Here is a 24,059-nt window from a genome sequence, read left to right on the forward strand (position 1 = left end):
TTACTAGGAGGGGTGACCTACCATCATATCACCATGAGGGGTAACATCTCCCCATATTATCAAGAGGCCAGTCCTGCACCCATATTAACAAGGAGTAATCTCTTCATATTTCGGAGAGGCTCTCAGAGACCAGTTTGAGTACAAACTCGCATACAAGATGGACATAAGATATAATTACAGCAACTTATGACTACATGATCCCATTGAGGCACATCATAAAATCTTTATAAAACTATTTCATACTTGGAAGGACCTCTGCGAGGTCATCATTACTTACATATTTCTGGGATCACATCACATGAAAACAATCTCTATTACAATACAAGTATTGAAGACATGTAAGGCTAGCCCTAAACGGAGATGCTTCGCTATTAACTTATATAAATATTCTTTATTTGACTTGAAGACCCATGACCAGGCCTGAAGGGGTCGCATGAGAGGAAGGATCGATATGCGTGGCCAGCTCTCCCACGATCGCACATACTCTCTATACGACTATATTGCATGAACAGACTCTAATGAGTCGCATGCAAGGTCATGCTCTCCGTAAGGCCACATCGCATGACCAGACTCCAAGGGGTCACATACGAGGCCTGCATGTGTTCTCATGCCTCACCAACGAGATATATTTGCCTAACTCCATGACAACCTATTACAGTCTAATTAGGCTTGGGCCATGAACAAATACGGGCTTTTTACGGATGGCCCCTACAGTCAACGAAACCGGGCCTTGATGGACTGGACCAAACCCAAGCTTCTCTGTGTAACTTATCCTCTAAGAACTACGTGTGGCTTGAACCCCTATAAAAGGGTACATAGGCCTCTTGTTTACGGATGATCAACAGTTTGAAATAAGAAAGAATAAATATTATTCCTCTGGCATTCTACGAATCATCACACAAGATCAGCTACAACATTCATCAATTTCTGTCCCGTGTTCTTCGCATTCTTCGTGAAAACAACTTCAAATGAACATAATTTGCCCCGTAATTCCCGTAACCTCTGAATTCGTGTTGCTACGAATTTTTTTCAACGACATTTGGATCTAGAAGGAGGGGCTTGGCATCTATGAGAGAAGGATGTCTCGTACTCACAAAAGGGAGCTAGCAGCTATCCTAGAGGTGAAGATGAGGACCACTGGTAAACCACTAGCCCTAAGAGAAGGGGCTCATGACCTTGACCCTCTTAGGCATGAGGTCCCCTAGTACTTCTAGAAGTGGAGGAGAATTGACGATTGTCCACCATAATCCAACCTCATCTGAAGCAAGTTGATCAGTAATGGGTGATCGTCTATTTAATGAGGTTGTCTACCCTGGTACAATCATCAAATGGTCTTTAACAAAGATTGATCATTTATCTTATACCCCTCGTGGGATATCTCTGTGTGAGCACTTTAACGGGTCGCTCTGCATGAGATGCCTCTACGGAGATGTCTCTAATTGAGATGTCCCCTCGTGGGATGCCTCTGTGTGAGCACCTTAACGGGTCGCTCTGCATGAGATGCCTCTACGAAGATTCTTCTACATGAGATGCCCCCTAGTGGGATGCCTCCGTGTGAGCACATTAGCGGGTCTCTTCGCGTGAGATGCCTCTACGTGAGATTCCCCCTCGCGGGATGCCTATGCGTGAGCACCTTATCGGATCGTTCTGCATGGGATGCCTCTATTTGATCACCTTAGCGGATCACTCTACATGAGAGGCCTCTACGTGAGATGCCCCTCGTGGGATGCCTCTACATAAGTACCTTAGTGGATCGCTTTGAATGAGATTCCCCCTCATGGGATGCCTTTTATAGAGATTATCTTAGTTGGATGCCCCCTCGTGGGATGCCTCTTACAAAGATGCCCCTAGAGAAATGTCCCTGAGTGGGGTTGCTCTTCATGATGCCCCTAACATGATGCTTTTTCTTCTTTATGGAGTGATGGTCTCTTCCATCGAGACCCTTTACTTGGATGACCAGCAAGGTCTATATATCTTATTTATCTCTCTCCACGAGACCCCCTACTTGTGCTATAAATCTGATTTTCTTCATGGTTCGGTAGCCTCTCAGTGATCCCTGCTACTTTGGCGACTAGCAAAGTTTTCATTGGGTGGTAGCCTCTCTTAGTATGGCCTCTCTACATTGTGTGGTTTTTCTTCAATATTTTAAATTTTCTTATTTCAGATGTTTTTACGTCTGTTCTAGCATTTGAACTATTTGCAGAACTAGGCCTGCATGCCTATATAAGTCCGAGAAAGTCTAGGATACAGCATTGTGAGGCCCAATAGTCCTCTCCAATGATCCAAGATTTTGTTCATAAGTCTATTAAATGATAACTCATATGATAACGGCTGAGAAGAGGCTACCATAATTAAAAAAGAGGACTATTGTCCCCTCAACATTATAAAAAAATGATCACTATTGTGACCCGAATGGAGTTGATGCTATATATATAATCTATAAAGCTCAAGAGCGCTAAGGAGCCTTTGTTCCAGAGGTAGCGTTGATGAAGCATGAGCCTCAGCCTATCCCTCAAGCAAAAAATCCGGGCTCTCCTCTCTAAAAGGGATTTAGGCTCAGCTCTGTAACATGGATCAGGCTTGTTTCTCTAACTGTGATTCAGGCTCTTTTTATCTCCCATAGTGATTCTGGTTCTCCTCACATCTCTTAAGAATTCAGACCCTTCCCACTAGCAAAATTGGGGTCACCTTTCTAGAAGAAATCGGGCTCACGTCTCTAAGGAATTCCGAATCTTCTCTCCCTAAAGGATTTATATCACCTCTCCAAAGGATTCAAGCTCCCCTACTTAAAAGATTCGAGCTCACCTCTTCAAGGGATTCGAGTTCACCACTCTAACGGGTACACTAGCCTTACTTTCCTAGAAGAAGCTCTGACCTTCATCAATGGCAGGATCTAGAAGAAGATTCATGGAATCCACCACATTTGGACTATTATGAAGACTTGAATTGAGTGCTGATTGTTAGTCGCTAAGCACACACTAATAATTCACGCAAGTATACACGACCGCAAGTAATATAGAATTATTTCTAGTTCATTCCCACAGAGACTGGTTTAGATTAACTTAGTGATTTATGCACTTATGCAACAATGATATGGCTATTATTCAATTGTAAGATGAATAACAATTTGGGTTTTGATTATACTACGATTAACTATTGAGAATTATACTAGAGAACATTAACTAAGAGATTAAAGAGAGCTGAATAATATATGACACAAACATGGGATTCTAACTTCATTAAATACTTCATTCAATAGCCTCTTCGTTCTTAACCTTAGCATGTAATGGTGATGACACTAATCAGATAACACGAAGCTGATAAACGGCAACTTTCGTTGCACGAATACCATTCTATCAGGCATCCATAAAAGAGATAGAAGCTGAATAGACACCGATTATATTGAGACCCTATATGTCTATAGAACTTGACAATATAACGGTTTAATGCCCAAGTTATGGGAAAGTAAGATGGTTAAAATTACCTACGAATCATGCATATCAAATACATGAACCTATGCTAGCATGAAAAGTTCTAAATCCTTAAATTCACTTTCGCATCAATAAAGATTAACACGCTATCTTATAAGTTCGCGACGCTCATAAGATGAATAAGCACAACCAAAACTAGGTTATCATACAATCACCACACACTAAGGTATCGAAACAAATTAACTAAATAAATCCATAAATAAATCTACTATAACCCCACGATAACGATTAGCCCATGATCGGACTCATCATCAATGTGGGTTCCGATGAAAGCATGGTATAATAAACGTTGTCTTTATACTGAATAAATAATAAACCAAGTACAAAATAAGAGTATAGGTTCATTAATAAGAAAACTAGCATCCAAAGTTACAACTTAGAACAAAGAATCACAAGTATAAACTAGGTCTTCTTCGCCTTGGTTGAATTGTGCTAAAACAGTCTTCTTACGCCTTCTCCTTGTGCTCTGGTACGTCTCCTTATGAAAAATGACATTTATTTATGTATATATAGCAACCCATGCGTAGTAGAAGTACTCCAATCAAAAGTCCACAAGAATCAGGATTCTAAAATCCCGACCCGACGCGGCCGCTCGCTTGATCAGTACGGGCGCGTTGTGTCTCTGTACTTCGGGCGCGGCCGCGCACTATGATAGCTTGGGCGCGCCGACCTTTTGGAAAATCTACATTTTCTTCTTTTCTTGCTGCAATGAGTTGGTTTTTCACGAGCTTTATTCCTTGGACACCATCCTAACACCATATTAGCATCAAATTAATGCTAATTCACATGAATTCCGGATTAATGCCTGAAATGCAAGAACACTAGAAAACACATTAAAACACCAATAACTTGAGTACAAAAACACCAATTCAAAGCTTAATGGAGCGTTATAAAGTGTCATAAATGTCACTCAACATACCCCCAAACTTGAATCGATGCTTGTGCTCAAGCATAAACGGACTCAAAGAACAAGAAATAAAAATGCATGAATGCATAGAATAGCTAGACCAATCAACAAGCAACATCTCAATAAATGCAGTTATTCGCATACAGATCAATCAAACCTTACAAATCAACTTACAAACCAGAGACGTGCGTGTGTGCAAATGCTTACAGATATACTATCGCAACTAGATCAATAATCATGACTCACTACTCATCAAAGAAATCACAAGGTTATAAATAAAATAAAAGCTAGACTCAAAATAACTTATAACATTTCAATTCTTATATTGGAGTTTTACTTGGATTCATGCATTTATTCACAACACATAAACACCATAAATATGCTTATTTGACCGTGCAATGAGTGAGGTCCACAAAAGACTTATACAATAGTACCCATGTAGCGAGCGTTAGGTTAGCAGATGCCAAACTATAAAAGTCTTAGGTCACTAGGCACAAAGTCCTCTAAGAACTTAATAACTCGAGTACTAAAGAGCCCACTCGTGATCAATTATACATAACACTTATTTACTTTTAATTTTTTTTCCCTTTTTTTTCTTTTTGTCACAAATTTCTGAACGAGTGCGTTTCGCTCCATCTCGCTCAACCCTAGACCACTCATATAAAATGAGCTGGCTACTAGCCATTTGACACCTAGCCACAACAACTAGCAATGAAATCCAATTTTCTCCAATTTCTAAATATCCATATTAGTTTATTATTAAGAGAATATCCTAAATTCTAAATATAAACAAGCGATTAAACCTCGGCAAACACATAAACCATGATCATGATCTAGCCCTCAAGCAACCTATAAGACTTAGTGAAATCCAATTGTCTCTAGCATGCAAATCAACTCGACAAGACTTAACATCACTAAATACGACATCACTACACTATTATCAATATCACAAGTCAATCGGAAAAATCATCTAAGGGATCATGTTATTATGCAAATGCATGAAACTATATGAACAAAATATCATAAAAACTACAAAAATAAAAAAAAAACTATATGGCAAAATATGCAACTATATGCACTAAACTATCATGAATATGTAAATTATATGTGACTCACATAAAACTTATTCCTTCAACTACTACCCCCAAACTTAAAATTTTCACTGTCATCGGTGAAGGTAATAGTAAGAAATTAGGCATACCTACTCGGAATCAGGATCCTCACCCCCAACGGGTGGAGTGTCAGGCGTGTCTGGAGGTGGATACATGGAATCCTCACCAAATATTGGCCACTGGATGTCAACAACTGTGGCTCTAAAAGCAGTCCCTAATTCCTGGGTGAGATCACGTGCAAACCTGTTAAGGATGTCATGCATCGCATCCATCCTCCTCGCTAAATGCCTATACCACGTCGTGCTCAAACCAGCTCCAACATCTTCTCCTGCTTCCTCCTACTCCTGCTGCGATGGACCAGCCTCACCCAACTCAGCTCTCCAAGATGCCTTGCTCGCCTGCTCCGTGCCACAACATATGCCTGAGGAGCTGACCGTCCACCTAGCAGATGGTCATAAGAATAACCAAGCCCCTTTGGATCGGGATTCCCACCATACCACTCTGTTATGTTCAACAGTATAGAACTGTCTATATGAGCACTGGAAAGCTGCATCTGCTCATGTGCGGGCCAATGAACACCAACTGCCACGCACAACTTCATCACAATGGACGCATAGGGTATAGAACCCGTAGTACCTCCTCGCAAGAACCTCAGAATACCTTGATGGATAACCATCCCCAAATCCATATAGTCGCCCTGAATAATACCCCACAACAGACGAGCACGCTCTACAGTAATCTTATGCATATGAGATGGTGACATGATGTTAGCATAGATAAATGAATTCCAAGCACGTGCAAACCTGTTCATGCATGAAGCAGGAAATGTGGAATAATTAGTTGTGCCCCTCTTGAACTTCCGGTGAGTCTCAGGAATACAAAGAGTAACTACTATCAAATCCAAATCAAACTCCTCCGGAGTCTTCTCATTCCAAGTATCCTGACCTGGCTTCCTCGCGGGCTGCTCAATCACCCTCCTTATTGCCTCAACACTGTACTCCACCGTCATCCCCAAACCACAGTGAAACCATTCTTTTTCGCCTTCGCATTAGCATAAAACTCACGAATCACACTCATGGGCACAACAGCGGGTGCCTCGTAAAAAGCAACCCAACCCATTTCCAAGATCATCTCCAACAACTTATCATCCTTCCCTGATGGCAGAAAACCTCGCTCCTTGGCTATAGGCTTCAAGAGAAGCCTCGTATACTCCACTTCAGCCTCGGGAGTTAAAAACCTTGGCCTCACACCACCTGCACTCGAAGAATCAGTGGTGCTGCTGCTTACTTGAGTTCTTTGTCTCTTGGGTGCCATTGAGATTGAATAAGAGAGAATAAAGATAAGTGTTTGAGAGAGAATTGTGTTTAAGAATTTGAGAAATGATGAAGAATTTTATGTATAAGTGTGTATAAATATAGGAGGTTGGAATAGAATTAGATATGGAATAGAAGTGGGAATTGATTATGGGAATAGTGGGAATAATGAGTTTGATTTGGAGAGGGAAATTTGGGACGTTGAAGAGTAAAATCCGGGTAGAAATTGATTTTCTATTAAAACCCCCGATTTTCTCTTCACAAACTGCTTTTTTTTTCTGAAACAGGGACCCGGCGCGGCCGTGCGCTAGACCAGCGCGGGCGTGCTCACTTTCTGCTAAATCAGTGCGGCCGCGCGCTAGATCAGCACGGGCGCGCTTGGTTTCTAGAATTCCAGCGCGGCCGCGCCAGATCAGCGCGGCCGCGCTCAGCTTCTGAAGTTGGCCCTGAAATTTTCTATTTTTCTATTTTTTTGTGTTTTTCTCCTTTTTCCTTTCTTTCTCAATCTACTAATGTACAACAAACTTGGGTTGCCTCCCAAGAAGCACTTGTTTTACGTCGTTAGCTTGACGTAGATATGCGAGATCAAACGAACAATAAAATGGCACTAACCACCTCGCGGTTTGCCGTGTCACCATATTAATACTTCAACCTCTGACCATTTACTTTGAATTCTTGGCCCGGATCATTCTCAAAAATCTCCACAGCTCCATGTGGAAACGTGGTTTTGATTATGAAAGGCCCTGACCATCTCGACTTCAATTTTCCTTGAAAAATACGGAGACGAGAGTTAAACAAAAGAACTTGTTACCCCGACATAAATGATTTGAGCACTAGACCCCTATCGTGCCACCTCTTGACTTTCTACTTATACATTTTATTGTTTCATAAGCTTGAAGTTAAAACTCATCGAGTTCATTCAATTGAAGCATCCTCTTCTTGCCAGCTGCATCCAAGTCCAGATTCAACTTCTTTAAAGCCCAAAATGCTTTATGCTCGAGCTCCACCAGCAAATGACACCCATTACCATAAACCAACTCATACGGTCACATTCCTAATAGAGTCTTGTACGCCGTTTGATATGCCCAAACAGCTTTATCAAGCTTTAAAGACCAATCTTTTCTCGATGGACACACAACCTTCTCTAAAATGCGCTTGATCTTTCTGTTAGATACCTCAACTTGACCATTCGTCTAAGGATGATAAGCCTTAGCAATGCGATGATTCACATTATATCTTTGCATCATAGCAGTGAACTTACGATTGCAAAAATGTGACCCCTCATCACTGATTATGACTCTCGGAGTTCCAAATCTTGTGAATATCTGCTTGTGAAGAAAATTAAGCACTACCTTCGCATCGTTTATTGGCAATGCCTTAACTTCAACCCATTTCGACACATAATCAACCGCCAACAAGATATACTGATTGTTACAAGATGAGACAAATGGCCCCATGAAGTCAATTCCCCAAACATCGAAGACTTCAACCTCGAGAAGCACATTAAGAGGCATCTCATCCCTCTTGGACATATTACCCACACGTTGACATTGATCACATTTCAAAACGAACTGATGAGCATCTTTAAATAAAGTCGGCCAAAAGAAACCTGCTTGAAGAATACGAGCTGCTGTCTTTTCTCCACCATAGTGTCCTCCATAAGCCGTTGAGTGGCAATCTCGCAAGATCCCCCCGTTTCGCTATAAGGAATACATCTCCTGATGATTTGATCAGCTCATTTTCGAAAAGGAAACGGCTCATCCCACATATACCACTTCACTTCATGTAGAAACTTCTTCCTTTGAACGTACGACAAGTCGGGAGGCATGATATTACTCACAAGGTAGTTCACAATGTCTGCAAACCACGGTTCTTCCTCTTACACTCCAAATAGATGCTCATCGGGAAAAGACTCATTTATTAATATCTTATCTAGCAAAGTTTTACTTGGATCCTCTAAACGAGAGAGATGATCAGCGACTTGATTCTCAGTACCTTTCCTATCCTTGATCTCTAACTCAAATTCTTGAAGCAAAAGAACCCATCTAATCAACCTAGGCTTCGAGTCCTTCTTTGAGACGAGATATCGAATTGCAGCCTGATCAGTGAAAACTGTCACCTTCGTCCCAAGCAGATAAGATCGAAGTTTCTCAAAACCATAGACAATAGCCAAAATTTATTTCTCCGTCGTAGTATAATTCAATTGAGATCCATTTAGGGTCTTACTAGCATAGTAGACCACATGAAATATATTGTTCTTTCTCTTCCCAAGAACTGCTCCAACTGCATAGTCACTTGCATCACATATCATTTCAAACGGTTCACTCCAATCAGGTGCAGTTATGACAGGTTTCGTGATCAAAATCTTCTTCAAGAACTCAAAAGAATCCAAGCACTCATCATTAAACTTAAACGGGACATTCTTCTCCAGAAGATTGCACAAAGGTTTAGAAATTTTTGAGAAGTCCTTGATGAACCGCCTGTAGAAGCCCGCATGACCAAGAAAACCGTGAACTCCGTTAACAGAAATTGGTGTGGGAAGATTTTCGATGACCCCCACTTTGGCTTTTTCCACCTCAAGACCCTTACTAGAGACCTCGTGCCTAAGAATAATGCCATGTCGCACCACAAAGTGACATTTCTCCCAATTGAGAACCAGATTGGTCTCAACGCACCTTTTCAGCACTAACCCAAGATTGTGCAAGCATTCATCATAAGATGTTCCAAAGACCGAGAAATCATCCATGAACACTTCTACATTATTATCAATCATATTAGAGAAGATATCCATCATACATCTCTGAAAAGTGGTTGGTGCTCCACATAGCCCAAAAGAAACTCTCCGGAATGTAGAAGTACCAAAATGACATGTGAATATAGTCTTCTCTTGATCTTCGGGAGCGATACAAATCTGATTATATCCCGAATAGTCATCCGGAAGACAATAGTAATCATGCCCAGCCAACCTATCAAGCATCTGATCAATGAAAGGAAGAGGGAAGTGATCCTTCTTTGTAGCCTTGTTTAGCTTCCTATAATCCATGCAAACTCTCCACCCCGTGACTGTTCGTGTAGGAATAAGTTCATTCTTCTCATTAGCTACCACAGTGATACCATCTTTCTTTGGCACACACTGAACTGGGCTCACCCATGAACTGTCAGAAATAGGATAGATGATTCCTGCATCTAGCCACTTGAGGATTTCCTTCTTCACAACCTCTTTCATGATCAGATTTAGCCTTCTATGTTTCTCAACAGTAGGCTTGCTTCCTTCCTCTAGCAAAATTTTATGCATGCAATACGAAGGGCTGATTTCCTTGATATCTGCTATAATCCAACCAATTGCCGATTTGAATTCTCTAAGAATTCTCAAAAGCTTCTCCTCGCCGCTACCTGAAAGGTCATCAGATGCAATAATAACAGGCAAAGTAGATGCATCACCTAAAAACGCATACCTCAAATGTTCAGGTAAATGCTTAAGCTCAAGAGTAGGAGCTTCCTCAATAGATGGTTTGAGGCGCTTAGGAGCTTTGTTCAGCTTCTCCAATCGAAGAGATTCAAAAGGCATATCCATCTTCCTCTTCCAGAGAGAAGCATTCAGAAATTGTAACTGCTCATCACCTTCATCATCTTCACAATCGGAATTCCCCAACAAGGCTTTTTCTAAGGCATTGGACCTTAGCAATCGATCAAGTTCTGAAGTAACCACAACATCGACCTTCTCCACCTTAAAACACTCCTCATTTTCCGAAGGGAATTTCATGGAATTGAACACATTGAAAGTTACATCCTGATCCATCACTCACATGGTGAGCTCACCTTTCTACACATCTATCAAGGTTCGCCCAGTAGCCAAGAAAGGTCTTCCCAATATTATGGGAATCTTCTTATCCTCCTCGAAATCAAGAATTACAAAATCAGCAGGGAAGATGAGCTTATCCACCTTGACCAAGACATCCTCCACAATACCTTGCGGATATGTAATCGAATATCGAATGGTCAGCCAACTGCAAAGTGATATAAGTAGGCTTTGGATCAAGAAAGTCCAACTTCTTAAAGATTGACAAGGGCATCAGATTGATGCTAGCTCCCAAGTCACATAGACACTTGTCAAATGACACCTTTCCAATTGTGCAAGGAATAGTGAAGCTTCCAGGATCTTTAAGCTTCGAAGACAACTTCTGTTGCAGCACAACACTGCATTCCTCCGTGAGAGCAACAGTCTCTAAGTTATCAAGCTTCACTTTCCTAGAAAGAATACCTTTCTTGAACTTCGCGTAACTAGGAATTTGTTCAAGAGCTTCAGTGAAAGGTATATTAATGTGAAGTTTCTTGAACACCTCCAGAAACTTCTCAAACTGCTTATCCAGCTTTTTCTTCTGCAGCCTTTTAGGAAAAGGAGGTGGAGGATAGATCTGTTTCTCCCATGTATTACCCTCAGGAGGAGTGTGCTCAATAGTAGTCTTCCTTGGTTCTACTTCTACTTCCTTCTGCGCTTCTTCTTCTTCAGCCTCAACTTCAGAATATAGAGTCTTAGCTTTTTTAGGATTTGCAACCTTACCAGACCTCAATGTGATTGCTTTAACATGCTCCTTAGCTTCCTTCTTACCTGGCACTTCAGTATCACTTGGAAACGTGCCAGGTTGACGATTCAGTAATGCATTAACAATATGCCCAATCTGATTCTCCAAGGTCTTGATAGAAACAACTTGGCTCTTGCACATGAGCCTTAACTCCTCCAATTCAGATTTTTCATTAGCTTGTGGTAACTGCTGAAGTTGAAGTTGTTGCCTAGGGGCATATTATGGTTGCTGAAACCCAGGAGGGTTATACTGCTTTGCTGTGTATGGATGATAAGGTTGTTGCACCGCATTCTGATTGTTACTCCAGCTGAAGTTAGGATGAATGCGGTTATTTGGATGATAAGTGGCTGGAGCTTGCTGTTGTGATCTCTGAAAGTTGCTCACGAATTGAGCTGATTTGCTAGAAATAACACACTGCTCAGTTTCATGTGCCCCCCACAAAGCTCACAAACACTAGTGATTTGATTAACTCCATAATTATCCAAAGAGTCCACTTTCATCGTCAAATCTTGAAGTTGAGCAGCTATAGCAGTAGCTGTATCCACTTCCAGAATTCCTGCTACTTTGCCTTGCAACATTCGTTGCGTAGGATTCTGGTATTCATTAGCTGCCATAAGTTCAATCAACTCATAAGCTTCATTATAGCTTTTAGCCCGTAAGGCTCCACCAGATGCTGCATCGAGCATAGGTCTAGACTGTGTGCCCAAACCATTGTAGAAACAGTTTATAATCATCCAATCAGGCATATCATGGTGTGGGCATTTCCTTAGAAACCCTGATGTGCATGTTGGGGTCTTCTGTAGGAGAACCCCCAAACTGAACTGAGTTCTATATCATCTGAATCGTGCTCGACTTGAGCTCAAAAGTTTTAGCCGAGATGGCTGGTCTGATGATGCTCGACTGAATATCATTAATCTTAGGCTGAGAATAGTCCATCAACACCTTAGGAATTTCTGCTTGATCTCCCATCACTAATAAAGCTGGTTCCTCAACTTTTTCTTCTTCTTCTTCTTCTACTTTCTCTTCGTCCTCAAAAACTTCCCTTCGAATCACTACAGCTTCCTCCTCGGCTTGATCCAGAGTTCTCTTACGAGCCCGCGAACGCGTATGCATACAGGCTCGCTAGAGTACCTACAATATAACAAGGAAAAGAGTAGGTAAGTAACAATGTCCGAGTCAATGAACTTTAACGATCACTGATGACAAACACATAAACTAAAAGTTAACACTAAGTCCCCGGTAGCGCCGCCAAAAACTTGTTAGTCGCTAAGCACACGCTAATAATTCACGCAAGTATACGCGATTGCGAGTAATATATAATTATTTCTAGTTCGTTCCTACAGAGACTGGTTTAGATTAACTTAGTGATTTATGCACTTATGCAACAATGATATGGCTATTATTCAATGCTAAGACGAATAACAATTTGGGTTTTGATTATACTACGATTAACTATTGAAAATTATACTAGAGAACATTAACTAAGAGATTAAAGAGAGTTGAATAATATATGACACAAATATAGGATTCTAACTTCATTAAATACTTCATTCAATAGCCTCTTCGTTCTTAACCTTAGCATGTAATGGTGATGACACTAATCAGATAACACGAAACTGATAAACACCAACTTTCGTTGCACGAATACCATACTACCAGACATCCACAAAAGAGATAGAAGCTAAATAGACACCAATTATATTGAGACCCTATATGTCTATAGAATTTGACAACATAACGGTTTAATGCACAAGTTATCTATCGTGATTATATAGGGCAAGTAAGATGGTTAAAATTACCTACGAATCATGCATATCAAATACATGAACCTATGCTAGCATGGCAAGTTCTAAATCCTTAAATTCACTTTCGCTTCATTAAAGATTAACAAGCTATCTTATAAGTTCGCGATGCTCATAAGACGAATAAGCACAACCAAAACTAGTTTACCATACAATCACCACACACTAAGGTATCGAAACAAATTAACCAAAGAAATCCATAAATAAATCTGCTAGAACCCCATGATAATGATTAGCCCATGATCGGACTCATCATCAACGTGGGTTCCGATGAAAGCATGGTATAATAAACGTAGTCTTTATACTGAATAAATAATAAACCAAGTACGAAACAAGAGTATAGGTTCACTAATAAGAAAACTAGCATCCAAAGTTACAACTTAGAACAAATTGTGCTAAAACGGTCTTCTTACGCCTTCTCCTTATGCTCTGGTACGTCTCCTTATGAAAAAAACCTTTATTTATGTATATATAGCAACCCATGCATAGTAGAAGTCCTCCAATCAAAAGCCCACAAGAATCAGGATTCTAAAATCCCGACCCGGCGCGGCCGCACCTTGATCAGCGCGGGCACGCTGTGTCTCTGTACTTCGGGCACAGGCGTGCGCTATGACAGCGCGGGCGCGTCGACCTTCTGGAAAATCTACTTTTTCTTCTTTTTTTGCTGCAATGAGTTGGTCTTTTACGAGCTTTATTCCTTGGACACCATCCTAACACCATATTAGCATCAAATCAATGTTATTCACCTGAATTCTGGATTAATGCCTAAAATGCAAAAACACTAGAAAACACATTACAACACCAATAAATTGAGTACAAAAACACCAATTTTAAGCTTAATGGAGCGTTAAAAAGTTTCATAAATGCCACTCAACACTAATGAGCTCTTATACCCGGGGCAGCGTTGATGCGGCATGAGTGTGAAGAGGCTTTCCGAAAATTAAGGCATACTGAGGTCCCCCTCTCAAGTAAATTATGGAGTTAGGGCACTTTGATGTGGCATATTAGCTTTAAGGCACTTTAAAGGGTCAAGCATTGGCCAACTTCATGCTTGAGGTCCTGCCTCATTTTAAGGATGTTTCTAGGGCAGTCATAGCGACCCTAAGAGGAGGGGAACCCCCCGAGAACGTGCCAAATATGCCTGGTGGGCCCTACATATTGATGAGGCTCTTATTAACATCCCCAACTAGCTCTGGAGAGGAAGATGGTTGATCACAATTTTTACAATGACTTCATGTTAGTGACTCCTCATATTTGTTATAAAAGGCTCATCAAGTTCTTCAATGAAGGTAAGGTGGAGCCCATTCCAAGGGATAAGAGTCAAAAGACATATGCATTTGTAAAGTTTGGCTCTCAAAGAGAGGCCATACTACTTGAAAATATTTCCCATAAAATTTTAAGTCAAGGCTAGCATCTCTGATGAATTTATCATAGAGATAGCGACCCGGGGCCTATATTGATAACCTCTCCGGGACTGTCAAAATGGGCAATCTACCTCAAAATAGGATGGAAATATGAAATATCAAGTAACAAACGACCTTCTATCTTATTTATGACAAGGTTTTACGTGGTAGGCTTCGACACGCCGCTAGTGAGGTGTGTGAATAGAGAAGAGGGAACTTACCTAAAAATAATGACATGGGACCGCAAATTTGACATTTTGCAATGTGAGGCTTCTTGACCCCACTAACAATCAATAATGGGCCAGTCCGTAAGTCCATATATTATGGATGAATCTCAATGCATGTGCTAAAGTCAATCTGTCAGCAAGGAGGATTATTTGATGACTCGATCAGTTATCTTAAATCACTTGGTAAAATTCAAAAAAAATTATAATCTACACAAGGCGACACAAGTCTCTCTAGACTAACATATATGATGCAGGGCCTTCCTGTTAACATCATGCGTCATGAAGCTAGGGATAGCATCCGCTATGTGTGGTCGATAGGAACTATAAATTTTTTTGTAGGGATCCTAAACGAGTTTAAAGCCAACATCTTGCGATATGAGGCTGGTACGAAAGAGATCAAAATTATGCTCCTAAACATCACAAGACCTCTCCAAATCATTCAACTTTTTGGTTGCCTTGCGAAGATCCCTCCTCAAGTCCTTGATGTAAACCTCATTCTCTAGTCCTGAGTTAGAAACAACCAATATAAAATCTTTTTGCGGTGTGGAGCTTATGTGAAAGAGATTTCGCCCAAAATTGAGCTCTATTATAATGCCCTCAATCCCGGGGTTAGGAAATGAGGACCCACACACCAATATACTAATACTATAATAAAAGAAATATAATAAACATCGATACTAACAGGATCTAAATAGGATAAAGTATGAGACAAGATTATAACTACCAACCAAAATATAATTATCACAGCCCAAAATATGAATAAATTCAATTTATTCGATTTCGACTTGGAATCGACAGATAACCCAAAAGTATCTTATTCAACTATTACAATTCCCACCATCACTTGCTCACATAACAACTACCTGATCTAGCAACTGAAATCCCTCAACACGGTAGGGACGACCAGGAATGCTCTTGCGAGCCGTTAGTCTAAGTCTGACCATCTTCTCGCTTAACTGCCATGGTTATATCAAAGTAAATAAATGAGTAAAGACACTCAGCAAGTAATTATATAGCAGTCCTAAATATCAACATAAATAACATTAACTGAGGCATTCTAATTCTGGATAAAACTAAGCTAGGTGGAAGTATTCTTTTAACGGCTAGGTAAAGGCATTGAAAAAAGTTCCGGGCTTTCAAGATTCAAAGTTTGGAAGAAAGCCGACATTCATCACAATCAATAACAGGATTCTCATGGAGTTTCTCATTTCAAAGGAAGCAATCATTCGAGCTTCGAGAATCAACAAGAAAGTAAAGTGAAAGGGTTCTCGACCAAGTTTCATAACTTTAAGGAAGATACTACTCATTCTGTTTCATTCCAAGCAAATTGAGCAAATTGCTTCATCAAAGATATAAATTTCCTCTTCTATATAAAAATATTAAAGAACCCTCGCTTGGAATATCCATCTTTTAAATGTAATACAAGTGATCAGCCCGTACTGACCTCCATCCGGTCATTAAGGTACCTATGGCATTATTTCAGCCTTATATTGGACTAGCCCCTCTAGCCTCTTATGTGACTGGATTAGTCCCACTAGTCTCTTACGTCTCTATCCAATCCTCAAGGAATTCATTTGGAAAACCTTTGTGTTGGAATACAAGAAAGTTTATCTAAATTCAGTTTTAACATTACCGATAAATGAAATTATTTAGACTCTTTCAAGTCGAAAGTCATTCTTAAGTCCAATTTAAGAATTCAAATAAAGTGAACAAATCCAGAATAAGCAGGGATCATAAGCTAAAGATGTTGATCAAACATTGAACGTGTATAAGTTCGCAATAAGGATAGTTCCAAAGAACGATACGTAACAAGGCACAAAGGATATCAGGGGATCTCGGTTAACAAGATATAACATGTGAAAAGTTTATAAGGCTCTATTTAGGATCAAAGGATCATAAGTTAACAAAATACAAGGATAAGGTATATGAACTTGAAACATAGGTGTTACTATTAGGGTTCATCACAAGGATTGATAACAGGTTTATCGCAAGGGACAATAACAGGGTTTTCACAAGAATCAATAACCAGTTTCACAAGAATCCTTTACTCTATCATGGCATCAACAATAATCTTTATGTAATCAATTCATTATAGAAGGAAGAGTTACTTCCCTAAAAAAGATTTCCTGTTTAATGGAACCTGAGCTACTGCCACCTAAGATTTCCTTCCCTTTACTAGCCTGAATGCCTCTGCTATCTGAATCTGCAATACAAAACAGAACCCTAATTAGGGACTTGATCAATTCCAGACATTTCTCAGAATGTCTCACTTCTACCCCAACGCGATAAACACTTATCTTATATACACATGCATAACACGTAGCACATATTAAGATATATCCTTATACTCTTTATATCACCAACCATCTTAATACCTTACATATAGCAAGTAAACATATAGTCTCATAATTCGACATCAAATCTTATTAGGTCCTATCAATTAGACCTCTTATACTTATCTATATACTTCTTTCTCGCTAATCGGGCATTACGTATTCGTACCATGCTTACCCTTATCATCTCAACCAATCAATCAATCAAGTATACTTAATCATTTTTAACACTTAACATGCATCTCAATCTATACAATTAATAACTAGTGACTTAGCATAACGAGTCAAAGCTACAATACAAGACTCGAATCCTTAGTTCTTTTAAAACTCGAATACAAATCATTTCGATTAACACAACATTTAACACTTATCACGTTGCATGCAAATCAAACTTAGCATATTCAATCCAAGTAACACATAATCTCCTTGATAAACTATCATGCATACTTTATTAATAATCCAAATCATGAGTTAATCCTTATCATCCTTAAAACCATTCTTTTCACCATTTTTTTTATAAAAGTTCGAACAAAAAAGGCTCCCTAATTCGGCCCAATTCACAATTCTAACATGCAAAAATCCTTAGTTTTTATAAAATATCAATCCGATTATTCTTATATCACTTAAACATCAATTACCCTTGATAAGCAACTCTTTCCCCCTTTTATTAATAAAATTCGAACCAAAACATCATGAAAAAATCAAATAAAATCAACATGCAACCACTTAACACTTACATGCATACTTCTAAACATCAATTACCTTTAAAAATCATTTCCTCACAATTTTTTTCAAACATTCGAACCTAACATATGCCAAAACCGAATGAAACTTTTAGAAATCAACATGCATCTATTTTTAATGAGATGCATAAAGAGTTTAGTGAAATGCATCCACATTCACCCAACTAGTCACATAATCAACTTCCAACAATCATTATATCCAAACTTATAAACATAAAATTTGATTCAAAAACCAAAAATTCAAGCAAACACTAATCAAGTAGCATGCACTTTATATTATATCATTCTTATACTAAACCAAGTTGAGAATTAAACTTAAACAAACCCACCGGCTCCCATTTGGTCATGGCCGGTGGTGGCCGAATTCGAGGGTGCCCATGCAAGGGTCTCCCTTCGAATTTTTAGACCTTTAAGCCACAAACAACTAGTATACTATGCACTCCTTTGAATTCATATCAAGAATTCTATTTTCTTGAATAAATCTAAAAGAGGGTTTTGTAAAACTTGATCAAACACTTAAATGCAAAATAGTATAGTGTAGAGGAGTGAAAAAGATGATGATTGATGGTAATATCTTCAAAAACCAACTTGTTCTTGATGTTGCATGCAAGCGAGAGAGAGAGAGAGAGCCGAGAGAAGAAGAGAGGAGGAAGGTGGGGGAGGAAGGAGGGGTATATATAAGTGAGTGGAGGGGTAAAATGGTCATTTATCATCCAATTTCTAGAAAATTGTTTTGTTTCTCTCTTTTATTCTAGAATCTATAAATCTCTCTATTGTAAAATATAAAACATCCTTATAAAATCAGAAAATGTACCAAATCTTATTTTTAAAATAAAGAGCATAAAATTAGTTCTCCCATATTTTAAAATAGATTTTTGAGCGAATACATTATTTAGTATGGATTTTACAAATAAATACCAAATAGTAAAAATAAACTTCATAAAATGATTTTAAAATATCAGAACATCCAAATAAATCGCCCGCAAGGGTTGACTCAGTTGGTTAAAGAGGGGATAACTATCTTCTTGGTCACAGGTTTGAATCTCACGGGACGAGAATTTATGATTACGCCTCCTGAGCCAGAGCATGTCGCTTAATGCGATTTACCTTAGTTCACATGGTTCACGTGGTTTGTAGGCTATTGCGTTAGCCAGAGCATGTCGTTTAATGCGGGTTACCTACGATAAAAAAAAATATCCAAATAAATTCAACTATCATTTTTAAAAAGTCCCTTGGATATTTTAGAGATAATAAAGCAAATCTCACAACTTGATCTCATTTCTATAATTTTATAAATTATATAAGACCCAATAAAATCAATTAGATTCATTTAAAATCCCACAAATCACAGATTCGTACACACAATCATCAGATATCATACAGTTACACAGGAACATCAAATATATTTCACATATTCACATAACACTAGACTCCACAATTCGTTTCGATACACTTAAGCATAAAATTCTCTTTTAATCCATCTTTTGAATATCGGGTCCCGTTCTACTTGACGGCTCGACAATCACAGCTTAAGCCCTTAGCTGACTCATCAAGATGGAACGAGATTTTACTCGTTTCTTATTACTATTTTACAGAAATTATACATAAACCGTAAAATCATATATCCTTTTATTTTATTAACATAAATCCACGTAACAACACAAGAACTATACTTTATTCATATAAATACATCACGAAAATCCCAGTCGCTACATCTATGATCACAACGTTATCCTTCACAATATCAAATATAGACCAAAAATTCACGTCAATCACGCATAATAGCCTTGTAAAGCATAATGTAATGTAACATGTAATCGAGGATTTATAACTCAACATGAAAACAGAAACAGATAAACAATATTAAACTTTGAAGCACAGGAATCCTACAGATGAAGACAGGATAAACACAAAGAACCAAATGATGTGATTGACTCCTTAAGTTCTCTAACAGATCATGGGAAGAAGTTCATTGTAGTGTTCAAGCAGCCATTAAGCATCAGTTACATGCATTGATTCCAAGTGTTACAGATCAAGGGTTTAGTGAAAGAAGCAATGGATAAACATCAATCTATATCAAGTTAGAAACTCAAGCTAAATTAACTTGGAATTCTCTCAATGCTAGTTGTTTGTGAACCAGACCAGTGCACCAAACATCAGTATTCAAGAAGGGATTTTGATTCAGTTACAGAAGAAAATGTCGATACAATGAAGAATGTTTTGGCAAAAACAAAAATACTCTAAGTCACAACAATCTTCTACTTGGTCGCCACAGAAGTGTATAGAGACTTGGTCGCCATAGAGAGAATCTCTAAGGCACCCCTCAGGTCGCCATAGAGATTATCCATTGTACCACTGGTCGCCATATGCTTTAGTCGCCTTAGAAGAAGGCACAGTGGCTACCTGGTCACCATAGAGCTTAGTCGCCACAGAGCATTAGTCGCCACAGAGAAAGGCACAGGGGATTCCTGGTCGCCACAGAGCTCAGTCGCCATAGAAATGTTATTCATTAATTTCAAATGCAACAAAGTTTAATGAAATGCATGGACAAAAATATGCCACCTGTCCATTGAATTTGAAATACTACAAGAAGCTGAATGAATGTAATTCATAACAGTTAGTTATCTTCTTCAGCAAACACAGAAAGCTTACGAGAGCTCCATTAAAGCTTCACATTTATTACTCTTGTAAACATAATATTATGCTGCTGAATTTATTGTAGCTAATCAATACTTTGATTAGATTATAGCAACCTCAAGGTTTATATTAATAAAACAATATATTCCTCGAATTGTTTTGTGTTTTTTTGATTCCGTACTTTTAACGAAGAAATTGAAATGAATCGAAAAAGATTGTAGGTATCATATTCAACCCCCCTTCTACGATACTTTGGGACTAACAATTGGTATCAGAGCGTATTGATTGACATACAAATCAAGATCCGGAGAAAGAAACAAGTTCTTGAAAAATTTCTTGAATTTTTTAATTTTCATTTCTTGAAATTTTTGAACTTTAAATAATTTAATTCCGCCAAGATGATGAACAACCAAATAATTGGAAGTATAAAGGCCCCCCATTCGATAGAGATAATTACAACCTATGAAAGAAAAAGATGATGCTGTTTATGAAAGCCTCGAATCCACTTTACATTGGAATATTACTAAATGGCCATTATGTTCCGATGGAAGTAGTTGCTGAATCCACAACCACAGCTGGTGTAGGAATTCCTTCCTCATCCACTCCCAGGGATCCGTCTAAATATACAGAAACTGACAAGGAGTTGATAAATCTGGACACAAGCCTTCAACTCATATTTGTGGAATCGACCGATAAAGATATGAGTCATCAACTTCTATGAAGTAACAGTGCGAAAGATATGTGGGAAACCATTGAGCTTTTAATGGAAGGTATAGAAGAAGTCAAAGAAAATAGGATGGATATTCTGACGACTCAGTATGAGGCATTTAAACTTTTACCCGGAGAAACACTGTCTTCACTCTTTGAGAGATATACATGACTGTTAAGTGAATTAAAGATACAAGGGAAAATTTATCCTATACGTGAGTCCAACAGAAAGTTTATGCTAACGCTCCCAGTTCACCTGGAACAAAAGAACACATCAATCAGAGAAAGAGCAGATTTTATCACTATGTCTCTAGATGTGATCTATGGAAAGCTGAGAACACATGAGCTGGAGCAAGAGCAGAGAGCTATTATCTATGGACCTGGTTTCCTTGACAGTAAGAGTACATCACTTGCAAAAACCACTGCACTTGTAGTTCGTGAACCTGAAGCTCAAGAAAATAAGGTTGCACCCTCCTCAACAATCAAAGAAATTGTCGTAGCTGAAATTGCTCATGGTGAGCCAGATGATGAAAGTGAGTTCTATACTCAAGAAGAACTTGAACAGTTGGAGGACAAATCTATGGCCTACATGGCTGCAAAATTTAGTCATGTTAGATTCAGAAGAAAGCCCAACTATAAACCAAGGGGTTCATCAGGGAGATTTCAGAAAGGAAGCTACTCATCAGGGTCAAGCTCTAGAGGAGGCTACAAGTCAAGCTGGATAAACAGGAGAAAAAAAAGATGCTACAACTGCAATGAGTTAGGGCACTTTGCATCTGATTGCAGAAAACCCAAGGCAGAAAAGTCAAATAACTCCTATGAAAAGAAGGAAACTTATGAAGATTTGAAAAGGAAGAATGAGAAGCTGAAATAGAAGCTGAATGCTTATGTGGTAAAGGAAAAAGGAAGAGCATACCTTGCTGAAGGAAAAAGCTAGGATGATACTGATCCGGATGAAGAGGAAGAGTACATGAATCTAGCTCTTATGGCAGACTCTGCAGAGGAATCATCGCAATCATCTCAGGTTCCTGAACTTACCACTATAGATATGATTGTGTCTGAATACAAATCTACTGTGCATGAACTTACTTTAGAATTGTATAATGTTCATACAAGCATGCTTGTATATAAAATGGAAAATGATAAGTTAGTTCTTAAATCTGAGAGTTTAACCTCTAGGAATGAAGAACTAAAATTGCTTGTAGTTGTACTACAAGACCTTAAGCAAAAGAATGAATATCTAGAGAATAAGGTTAAATACAATGCAGAAATACACTACAAGAAAAACAGCATCAGACAACACTTATCAGACAACAGTCGAAAAGAAAACTGTTGTCCCGAAATAACAGACAATGGTTTTATTTTGCCCTCCAATAACCATTGTCTAATGGACAAAAAGTTTGTATCCCCTTCATTACCAAACAACTAATGGACCGGAAAACAAACATCTTAGCCATTTGGAGCAAACATAACAACCATCATGAACAACAAACATCACCAAACCAAAAGTTTAAAGTTATACATAACAATGATAAAATATACCAAAAAAATTCAATCTAGTTGAATTTGTTCATCTACATCCCGGATGTAACTAGCATCATCGTCAAAATCATCATCTGGTAAGTTGGGCATAAAAAACTCAGATTCAAGCTCTACTTCCACGGATCCCTCATTTTCATCTTCGCTATCATCGTAGTGTTTTCATTCGGGAAATTTCTACACCACGGACCATAATTTTTCAAGAGGATCGTCGATATAACAGACCTGCTTAACATGTGTTTTCAACACAAATGGATCATTCAAAAAACCAGGCCTATTCAAATTAACTAATGTATATCCTAATTCATCGACCTTGATTCCTCTATTCATATCCACCCACATTTACAGAGAAAAAGAGGGATCCTAAAGCTGTTATAGTCCAACTCCCATATTTATGACACCGTAGTATGTATGTGATGTATACTGAATATTGTCCGTACCCTGCACAACCATTATATCAACATCTATACACACTCCACTACATTGAACTTGACGCGCATCATCACGATACTTGGTGCTAAATGTAACCCCATGCACCTTGTAGCCACTGAATGTAGGCAAATCGTTATTAGGCCCGTCTGCGACCCACCTTATATGTTGTGGTATCTCCTCTCCATCTAGTAAATCTGATGCAATCTGTGAAAAAATAAATTACACATAATTTGCAAGGTTTCTATAAATAACAATGGAGGTAAATGACTGAATATTAAAAATTAAGCAAACATAAAACCTTTTCTTTAAACCATTTTGGGAAAGTTTCATTTTACTTGTTTTTAGCCAGATTTCGTCATTTCCACATTCCGGAAACTGGTCCATCAGAAATGACAAGTGTTCACTATAATTAAAATGGCAAATGTAAAGAATTATGATATATGTATGGTTATAAATAAACCGCGCATGAAGGATAATAAAAATACATACTCAAAATATGGCACAACATCCATACTATTTTGTAGGATACATAAATGCGTAAGGTGCAAATCTCTGGTACTCGGGGTGATCATTGTTGCACCAGATAGTGGTCTGCATATTGCATCCTTTGTACGCCTGCCATTTTCTGGAACTCCGACAATCGATTCCTCAAAGTTAACCTAACACTCAACTGCCTCCTCCGCAATATATGCCTCAGCAATACAACCCTCCGTGCGAGCCCTGTTCCTTACATATCCTTTAAATATTTTCATGTACCTTTCGAACGGATACATCCACCTAAGGAAAATTGGCCCGCATAGCTCAACCTCTCGCATAAGATGAATCGAAA

Source organism: Apium graveolens, chromosome 10 (assembly GCF_009905375.1).
Source record: "Apium graveolens cultivar Ventura chromosome 10, ASM990537v1, whole genome shotgun sequence".
Taxonomy (NCBI): domain Eukaryota; kingdom Viridiplantae; phylum Streptophyta; class Magnoliopsida; order Apiales; family Apiaceae; genus Apium; species Apium graveolens.